An 8,497-nucleotide genomic window follows, 5' to 3' on the forward strand; every position below is an offset into this window, starting at 1 on the left:
GTGCGCTGTGAAAAATGTGTGTGCGTGCGCACACGCACAACTTAGAGGGAACATAGGTCTCGACCCAAAATATTGATGGTTTATTCCCCTCCAGAGATGCTGCCTGATCTGCTGTGTTCTCCCGGCGTTTCGTGTGCCTTGGAACAACAAAGTCCAAGTTGAGATGAAAGTGGTCACTGCGTTGCTAAACTGTGGTGATTTGAGTTGTGCTGATTGGATCAAGATCTAAATCAGAGAACCCCACCACCCAGGACATGCTCTCTTCTCGCTGCTGCCATCAGGAAGGAGGTACAGGAGCCTCAGGACTCGCACCACCAGGTTCAGGACCAGTTATTACCCCTCAACCATCAGGCTCCTGAACCTGAGGGGATAACTTCACTCACTGAACTATGAACTCACTTTCGAGGACTTTTCATCTCATATCCTTGATATATATATATATATTTATTTGTTTGTTTGTTTGTTTGCAGAGTTTGGTGTCTTTTGCACCCTGGTTGAACGCCCAAGTTGGCGTGGTCTTTTGCTAATTCTATTATGGTTATTATTCTATTATGAATTTATTGAGTATGCCTACAAGAGAATTAATCTCAGGATTGTATATGGTGACATATATGTACTTTGATAATAAATTTGCTTTGAGCTTTGAGTAGTTGAAGGAAGGAGGTTGTTCCTGAACTGGGTGGTGTGGGGTCTTCAGGCTTCTGTCTCTCCTGCCCGACGGGACTGTGAGAAGATGGCATGGGCCGGGTGGTGGGCATCTTTGATGAAGAAGCTGCCTCCTTGAGGGAACGCCACCTGTAGATATGACTGATGGTGGGGAGGGACGTGCCCGTGACGTACTGGGCTGTCCGATGCTTCTTATGTCCTGGGGAATGAGTGAAGACAAGGGAATCTAAAGAAAGATGGTTCATTCTCGTTCTCCCTCTCCCTATCTCTCTCTCTCTCTCTCTCTCTCTCTCTCACACATTCTCTTTCTCCTCTCTCTCTCTCCCTCTGAACCTCCCTGTCCTCTGCCCTCTCTCTTTCTCCTCTCTATCTCCCTCCTTTCTCCCTCTGTCTTCTTTGCCCCCACACCCCATGCTGTGGTACCGTTTCCCAGGTGGTAGCAGCTGGAACAGTTTGTGACTGGGGTGTCTCAGGTCCCCAATGATCCTTCGGGCCCTTTTTACACACCTGTCTCTTTAAATGACCTGAATAGTGGGAAGTTCACATCTACAGATGTGCTGGGCTGTCCGCACCACTCTCTGCGGAGTCCTGCGATTAAGGGAAGTACAGTTCCCATACCAGGCAGTGGTGCAGCCAGTCAGGATGCTCTCAATTGTGCCCCTGTAGAAGGTCCTTCGGATTTGGGGGCCCACACCAAACTTCTTCAACCGTCTGAGGTGAAAGAGGCACTATTGTGCCTTTTTCACCACACAGCTGGTGTGTACAGACCACGTGAGATCCTCAGTGATGTGGATGCCGAGGAACTTAGAGCTGTTCACCCTCTCAACCCCAGATCCATTGATGTCCATAGGGGTTAGCCCATCTCCATTCCTCCTGTAATCCACAACCAGCTCCTTTGCTTTTGCGACATTGAGGGAGAGGTTGTTTTCTTGACACCACTGTGTCAGAGAGATGACTTCTTCCCTGTAGGCCATCTTGTTATCCTTTGAGATAAGGCCAATCAATGTAGTGTAGCAAATGACACAGCATCGACACAAACAGGGGTTTTGCGTGGGAGTGCACCTCACAGCCATAGGTTTGGCGGGGCCGGAGGTTGTCGTCCCTAGACTTAGGCAACTGAGGAAACCAGGGGTTTTGTCAATAAATTGTCATTATAGAATTGCCCTGTAGTTACCCTTGTGGTGGAAAGTATATAGACTGGCTGCATTACATTCTGGTGTCAGAGCACCTTTGAATGGAAAGTCCTGAAAAAAGTAGAGGATTCGGCCCAGTCCATCACCGTAAAACCCTCCTGACCATTGAGCACATCTGCATGAAACGCCATCTTTAAAAATGAACCCTTTAGTGAAAGGTTTTATTGGGAAAATTTATAATTTACTATTACAGCAGGATAATTATCCTCTGTTTAAGATTAAGCAAGATTGGGAAAGAGAGCGTAACATGACCTTGATTACAGAGGATTGGTTGCGAATTTTGAAGTTGGTTAACCCTTCTTCGTTTTGCGCCAGCCATTCTTTAACTCAGTTTAAAATTGTACATCGTTATTATTTGACAAAGGAGAGATTGTCTAAAATATTTCCTAATGTTAATAGTCAGTGTGATAGATGTAAACCTGAGACCGCTACATTGACACATATGTTTTGGTCGTGTTCTGTATTGAAACAGTTTTGGAAATCTGTTTTTTCTACAATTCCTAAAGCTTTAAAAATTAATTGACAACCTAATAAATTGACAGTTTTGTTTGGTATAATCCCTCAATATATTCACGGCATTTCTATATCAGACCAACATGTAATTGCATTTGTCACACTATTGGCTAGAAGGGCTATTTTATTAAAGTGGAAAGATGTCTCTGCTCCCACTTTGATACAATTGTTCTCTCAGGTGATGTTATGTCTTAGTTTGGAAAAAATCAGGTCGAACTTTTGATCCTCGATTTGACTTTGAGAAAAGGTGGGGCTCTTTTGCCCGCTACTATCATTTGACTTGATTTAATTAAGATGGTTCCCTTCTGATTCTTGGGTAAGTGGATTTGGTTGGCGGATTGATGTCTTTTTTTATAGAAGTTTGTATGGCGTATAACACCGGGTTTGTGCTCCAAATGGGTTTTTTTTTTTCTTCTTTTTTTTTGTTAGCTGGGGTTTTTTTTCTTGTTTTTTTTTTTGTTAGCTGGGTTTTTTTTTCTTGTTTTTTTTTTGTTAGCTGGGTTTTTTTTTCTGTTTTAGTTAGTAGGGGTTCTTTTTCCCAAAAAAAAGGTTTAACATTTTGTTTTTTAAAAAATTATTATTATTGATATATTGTTTAGCTTGGTTAATAGTTTGACTCTTATTATACATATTGATATATTGACTTGATTTTTTAATGTACTTTTTTGTTGCCGATTTTCAATAATAATTAATAAAAAGATTTAAAAATGAAAATGAAATTAAAAATGCCATCGTGGGAAAGCAGCATCCGTCATCAGAAATGGATCTATTTCTCATCTTCCTTTCTCCAGTCCTGCTGGAAGGTCTCGGCCTGAAATGTCAACTGTTCACTCTTTTCTGTCGACGCTGCCCGGCCTGCTGAGCTCCCCCCTGGCATTTTGTGTGTGTTGCTTTGGATTTCCAGCATCTGCGGATCTTCTTTGGTTTGTGATCCATCATCAGAGACCCCCACCACCCAGGCCGCGCTCTCTTCTCACCACTGCCATCAGGTAGAAGGTACAGGAGTCTCAGGTTCAAGAACAGTTACCATCGACCATCAGGCTCCTGAACAAGAGGGGATAACTACACTCACTTGCCCATCCATTAAGATGTTCCCACAACCAATGATCTCACTTTAAGGACTCTTTATCTCCTGTTCTCGTTATTTGTTTATATTTGCATTGGCACAGTTTCTGGCTGATCTTTCATCGATCCTGTTTACAGTTACTGTTCTACAGGTTTGCTGAGTACGCCCGCTGGAAAACGAATCTCAGGGTTGTACACGGTGAACTTTGAGCTGTGATCTTTTGGGGCATGAAAAATGTCGTGTAATATTGGGTGGAGCAGGCCTCCTCTTCCAAGAGTGTCTCGAGTATGATTCCTGCTTGAGGGGCTGAGGGAAGTGTCACCATAATCAGAGTCAGTCACAACAGTCTCCAGCTACAATGAGTCAGAACACAGGAAGGCGGCAGAGAGCTGAGTAACATGGAATCGAGTGAGCAGTTTTTTCCTCCAGGAAACGGGGGGGGGGGTGGGGTGGGGGTGGTGGGGAAGTGAACACATTCCTGTCTACATCAGTGGTGTTCAGGCCGAGAGAGTCACGTCCCTAGGAATGAACGTCACCAACAGCCGAGCCTGGTCCAAGAGCGTGGACGCTGCAGCCGAAATATCTCACCAATGCCTCCACATCCCCCAGAGGCTAAAGGAGTCCAGCATGTCCCCTGTCGCCCCTTGCCAATTTTTATCCACCACCACGGTCACTGGGGGTCGATAGATTCATGGTTGGTCAGGGAATGAAGGGATACAGGGAGAAGGTAGGAGACTGGGGGCTGAGAGGCAAATTGGATCAGCCACAACGAAATGGCGGAACAGACTCGATGGGTCAAATGGCCTAATCCTGCTCTAACATCTTATGGTCTTAAAAGCATTTTGTCTGGATGCGTCCCGGCTCAGTACAGTAATAAATAACGAGCATGAAATAACAAGATAAAAAAGTCCCTAAGTGAGTGTAGTTATCCCCTTTTGTTCAAGAGCCTGAAGGTCGATGGTAACTGTTCCTGAACCTGGTGGTGTGAGTCCTGAGGCTCTTGTACCTTCTACCTGATGGCAGCAGTGAGAAAGGAGCATGGCCTGGGTGGTGGGGGTCTCTGATGATGGATGCTGTTTTCCTACGACAGCGTTTCATGTAGATGTGCTCAATGGTTGGGACAGCTTTACCCGTGATGTCCTGGGTCCAATCCACTACTTTCTGTGGGATTTTCCGTTCAAGGGCATTGGTGTTCCCATACCAGGCTGTGATGCAGCCAGTCAACACACTTTCCACTACACATCTATAGAAGTTTGCCAGGATCCTAGCCTACTCAACCTTTCCCTATAGACATACATTAATAGAAATGCATACATACATACATAAATAGATAGATACACAGATAAATAGATAGATCAAGAGATAGAAGATAGATAAATAGAAGTTAGATACATAGATAAACAGATGCATACATAGATAGAAGTTAGATACACAGATAAATAGATACATACATAGAGAGAAGTTAGATACATAGATAAATAGATACATACATAGATAGAAGTTAGATACACAGATAAATAGATACAGACATAGATAGGAGTTAGATACATAGATACATAGAAGATAGATACACAGATAGGTAGAACATACATAGAAAGAAGTTAGATACACAGATAAGTAGATAGAGAGAGAGATAAATATGCCTGCACAGATAGAAATAAAAGCCATTTCCCCTCAGGTCCCATTTACATTTTTCTCTTTCACTTTAAATCCATGTTCTCTAGTTTCAGATTCCTTTTCCGGGGGAGCGGGTGGCAGGGTGGGCGGAGGGATGATAACATTCACCCTGTCTGTGCGAGTATCCCTCATATTGGATACACCCCCCACCCCCAGCTCCTACACTCCAGAGGGGAGAAGCCTATCTAGGTATAGTGGGAGAAGGCACCGAAGAGGGGGACTTACGGACTAGGTCCCACTAGTATAAGAGTCTATTTTTTTTTCTTAAATAAAATCGGGTTTAGTATCACTGGCATATGTCGTAAAACTTGTTATTTTGCGGCTGTGGATATAGGAGTGGAATTAGGCCATTTGGCCCATCGAGTCTGCTCCGCCATTTCATCGTGGCTGATCCAATCTCCCTCTCAGCCCCAATTTCCCGTTATCCCTTCGTGCCCTGACCAAAGAAGAATCTATCAACCTCTACCTATAAAGACTTGTCCTTCACAGCCGCCTATGACAAAGAATTTCACAGAAATTCCTCTATTTCTATTCTATTCTGTGTATATATCTTATCATAATTTATACCAATTTATGTAAATTAATTTATATGTAGACCAAATAACATGGGTAATGAGACCGTTAGTAGAAGCAACTGTTTCATTTGACACTGTTTTGAGCACTTTGTTCTCGCAAGAGAATTTTTAATCCTTGTTTGAAGAATCGATAAAATTCTAGTCTTCTCCCCATCCCACTGTGCAATATCTTGAAAAGGTTTGGAAGCAGGGGAAAAGGTTGACTAGGTCAGGACTTTAATCCCTGAAGTTTAGGAGAGCAGAGGCATACAAAACTTTGAGGGGGTATGGACAGGGTTAATGCGAGCACTGGGGTTGGGTGAGACAACAACCAGAGGTCATGGGTTAAGGGGAGATGTGATAGAGGTATACAGAATTATGAGGGGCAACTCAGATTGGGTAAAACTGGTATTAAGGGTGAAAGGTGAAATATTTAGGGGGAGTACAGTATCTTCACTCAGAGGCTGGTGAGAGTGTGGTTTGAGTGGTGGATTGCAACATTTAAGGGGGTTTGCAAAAGTACAGTGACAGGAGGTCCATGGAGTGCTAGAGTCTGGGTGCGGGTCGATGGGATCAGGCGGGATAACAGTCCGAAGATAGATAGATAGATAGACATACTTTATTGATCCTAGTCATAATCATAGTCATACTTTATTGATCCCGGGGGAAATTGGTTTTCGTTACAGTTGCACCATAAATAATAAATAGTAATAGAACCATAAATAGTTAAATAGTAATATGTAAATTATGCCAGGAAATAAGTCCAGGACCAGCCTATTGGCTCAGGGTGTCTGACCCTCCGAGGGAGGAGTTGTAAAGTTTGATGGCCACAGGCAGGATTGACTTCCTATGACGCTCTGTGCTGCATCTCGGTGGAATGAGTCTCTGGCTGAATATACTCCTGTGCCCACCCAGTACACTATGTAGTGGATGGGAGACATTGTCCAAGATGGCATGCAACTTGGACAGCATCCTCTTTTCAGACACCACCGTCAGAGAGTCCAGTTCCATCCCCACAACATCACTGGCCTTACGAATGAGTTTGTTGATTCTGTTGGTGTCTGCTACCCTCAGCCTGCTGCCCCAGCACACAACAGCAAACATGATTGCACTGGCCACCACAGACTCGTAGAACATCCTCAGCATCGTCCGGCAGATGTTAAAGGACCTCAGTCTCCTCAGGAACTTTATTGATCCCGAGGGAAACTGGGTTTCGTTACAGTTGCACCAACCAAGAATGGAGTATAAATATAGCAATATAAAGCCATAAATAATTAAAGAATAATATGTGAATTATGCCAGATGGAAATAAGTCCAGGACCAGCCTATTGGCTCAGGGTGTCTGACCCTCCCCCCACCCCCGCAAGGGAGGAGAAGCGGACTAGACGGGCCGAAAGGCCTGTTTCTGCGCTGTATCGAAGTAGATTCATTAGGACGGAGACGGCCGCAAAAGCGCGGGTGCTTCAAAGGGTGGAATGTTGCGACGGGGCAACAATGTATCGAGCTGCCGCTGTGACGTCGGCGGGTGACGGCGCGCACGTTCATGGAACGCGGAGCCGCGAGTTGGTGCGTGTGTGACGAGGTGGCCGAGTGGTTAAGGCGATGGACTGCTAATCCATTGTGCTCTGCACGCGTGGGTTCGAATCCCATCCTCGTCGGCATCTTTATTACCACTGCCCGACACATCCCTAAACTTTTGTTTGCTGGGGGAGAAAACTTAAAATAACGCTTAAATTAAATTAAATCATAATTTAATAAATCCAACTCTAAATTAATCGGGAGAGCATATAAAGTTCCACGGGGTAACAGGGGAAAGTTCTGAAACTCTTTACTTTTAAAACAGCAACGTTTCACCGGCGACTTCTGAAGAATAATACCAACGCCCGCAAGACCGAGCAGCGGGTTGCTGACTTCATGGGCCAGTCCTCAGCGGAGGATTGGGGTGGGGAGAGAGTCGGCAACTTTTAATTTCCTCAGTCTGAGCATTCCGCGGAATTTGCCGTAGGCCCGGTACGTAATTGCCATTATCAACGAGGCACAGGGGGCAGCGCCCTAACTTTCTCAGAAGTCTCCTCGATCCGGCGTGTCGTCTAAGACTTTGACAAGCAGGAGGAGCGAGTACCGCCTGGTATGCAAACAACAACGGCCTTTGTATCCGGTTAAGCATTTCATAAGCTACCCTATGCAAGGCTTATTGAGAAAGTAAGGAGGCATGGGATCCAAGGGAACATTGATTTGTGGATCCAGAACTGGCTTGCCCACAGAAGGCAAAGAGTGGTTGTAGATGGGTCATGTTCTGCATGGAGGTCGGCGACCAGTGGTGTGCCTCAGGGATCTGTTCTGGGACCCCTTCTCTCTGTGACTTCTATAAATGACCTGGATGAGCAAGTGGAGGGATGGGTTAGTAAATTTGCTGACGACACAAAGGTTGGGGATGTTGTGGATAGTCTGGAGGGCTGTCAGAGGTTACAGCGGGACATTGATAGGATGCAAAACTGGGCTGAGAAGTGGCAGATGGAGTTCAACCCAAATAAGTGTGAGGTGGTTCATTTTGGTAGGTCAAATATGATGGCAGAATATAATATTAATGGTAAGACTCTTGGCAGTGTGGAGGATCAGAGGGATCTTGGGGTCTGAGTCCATAGGACACTCAATGCTGCTACGCAGTTCGACAGTGTTGTTAAGAATGCATATGGTGCATTGGCCTTCATCAATCATGGGATTGAGTAAGAGCCGAGAGGTAATTTTGGAGCTGTATAGGACCCTGGTCAGACCCCACTTGGAGTACCGTGCTCAATTCTGGTCATCTCACTACAGGAAGGATGTGG

General features: G+C 44.9%; 1 non-coding gene across 1 annotated transcript; it reads left to right on the forward strand.

The window, feature by feature from the left end:
* Positions 1 to 7,245: 7,245 nt before the first annotated feature.
* On the forward strand, positions 7,246 to 7,327 carry trnas-gcu (transfer RNA serine (anticodon GCU)). The gene has a single exon. It is a non-coding gene; the product is annotated as a tRNA-Ser (tRNA).
* The last annotated feature ends 1,170 nt before the right edge of the window (positions 7,328 to 8,497 follow it).

This window comes from Mobula birostris, chromosome 28 (genome assembly GCF_030028105.1).
Source record: "Mobula birostris isolate sMobBir1 chromosome 28, sMobBir1.hap1, whole genome shotgun sequence".
NCBI lineage: Eukaryota > Metazoa > Chordata > Chondrichthyes > Myliobatiformes > Myliobatidae > Mobula > Mobula birostris.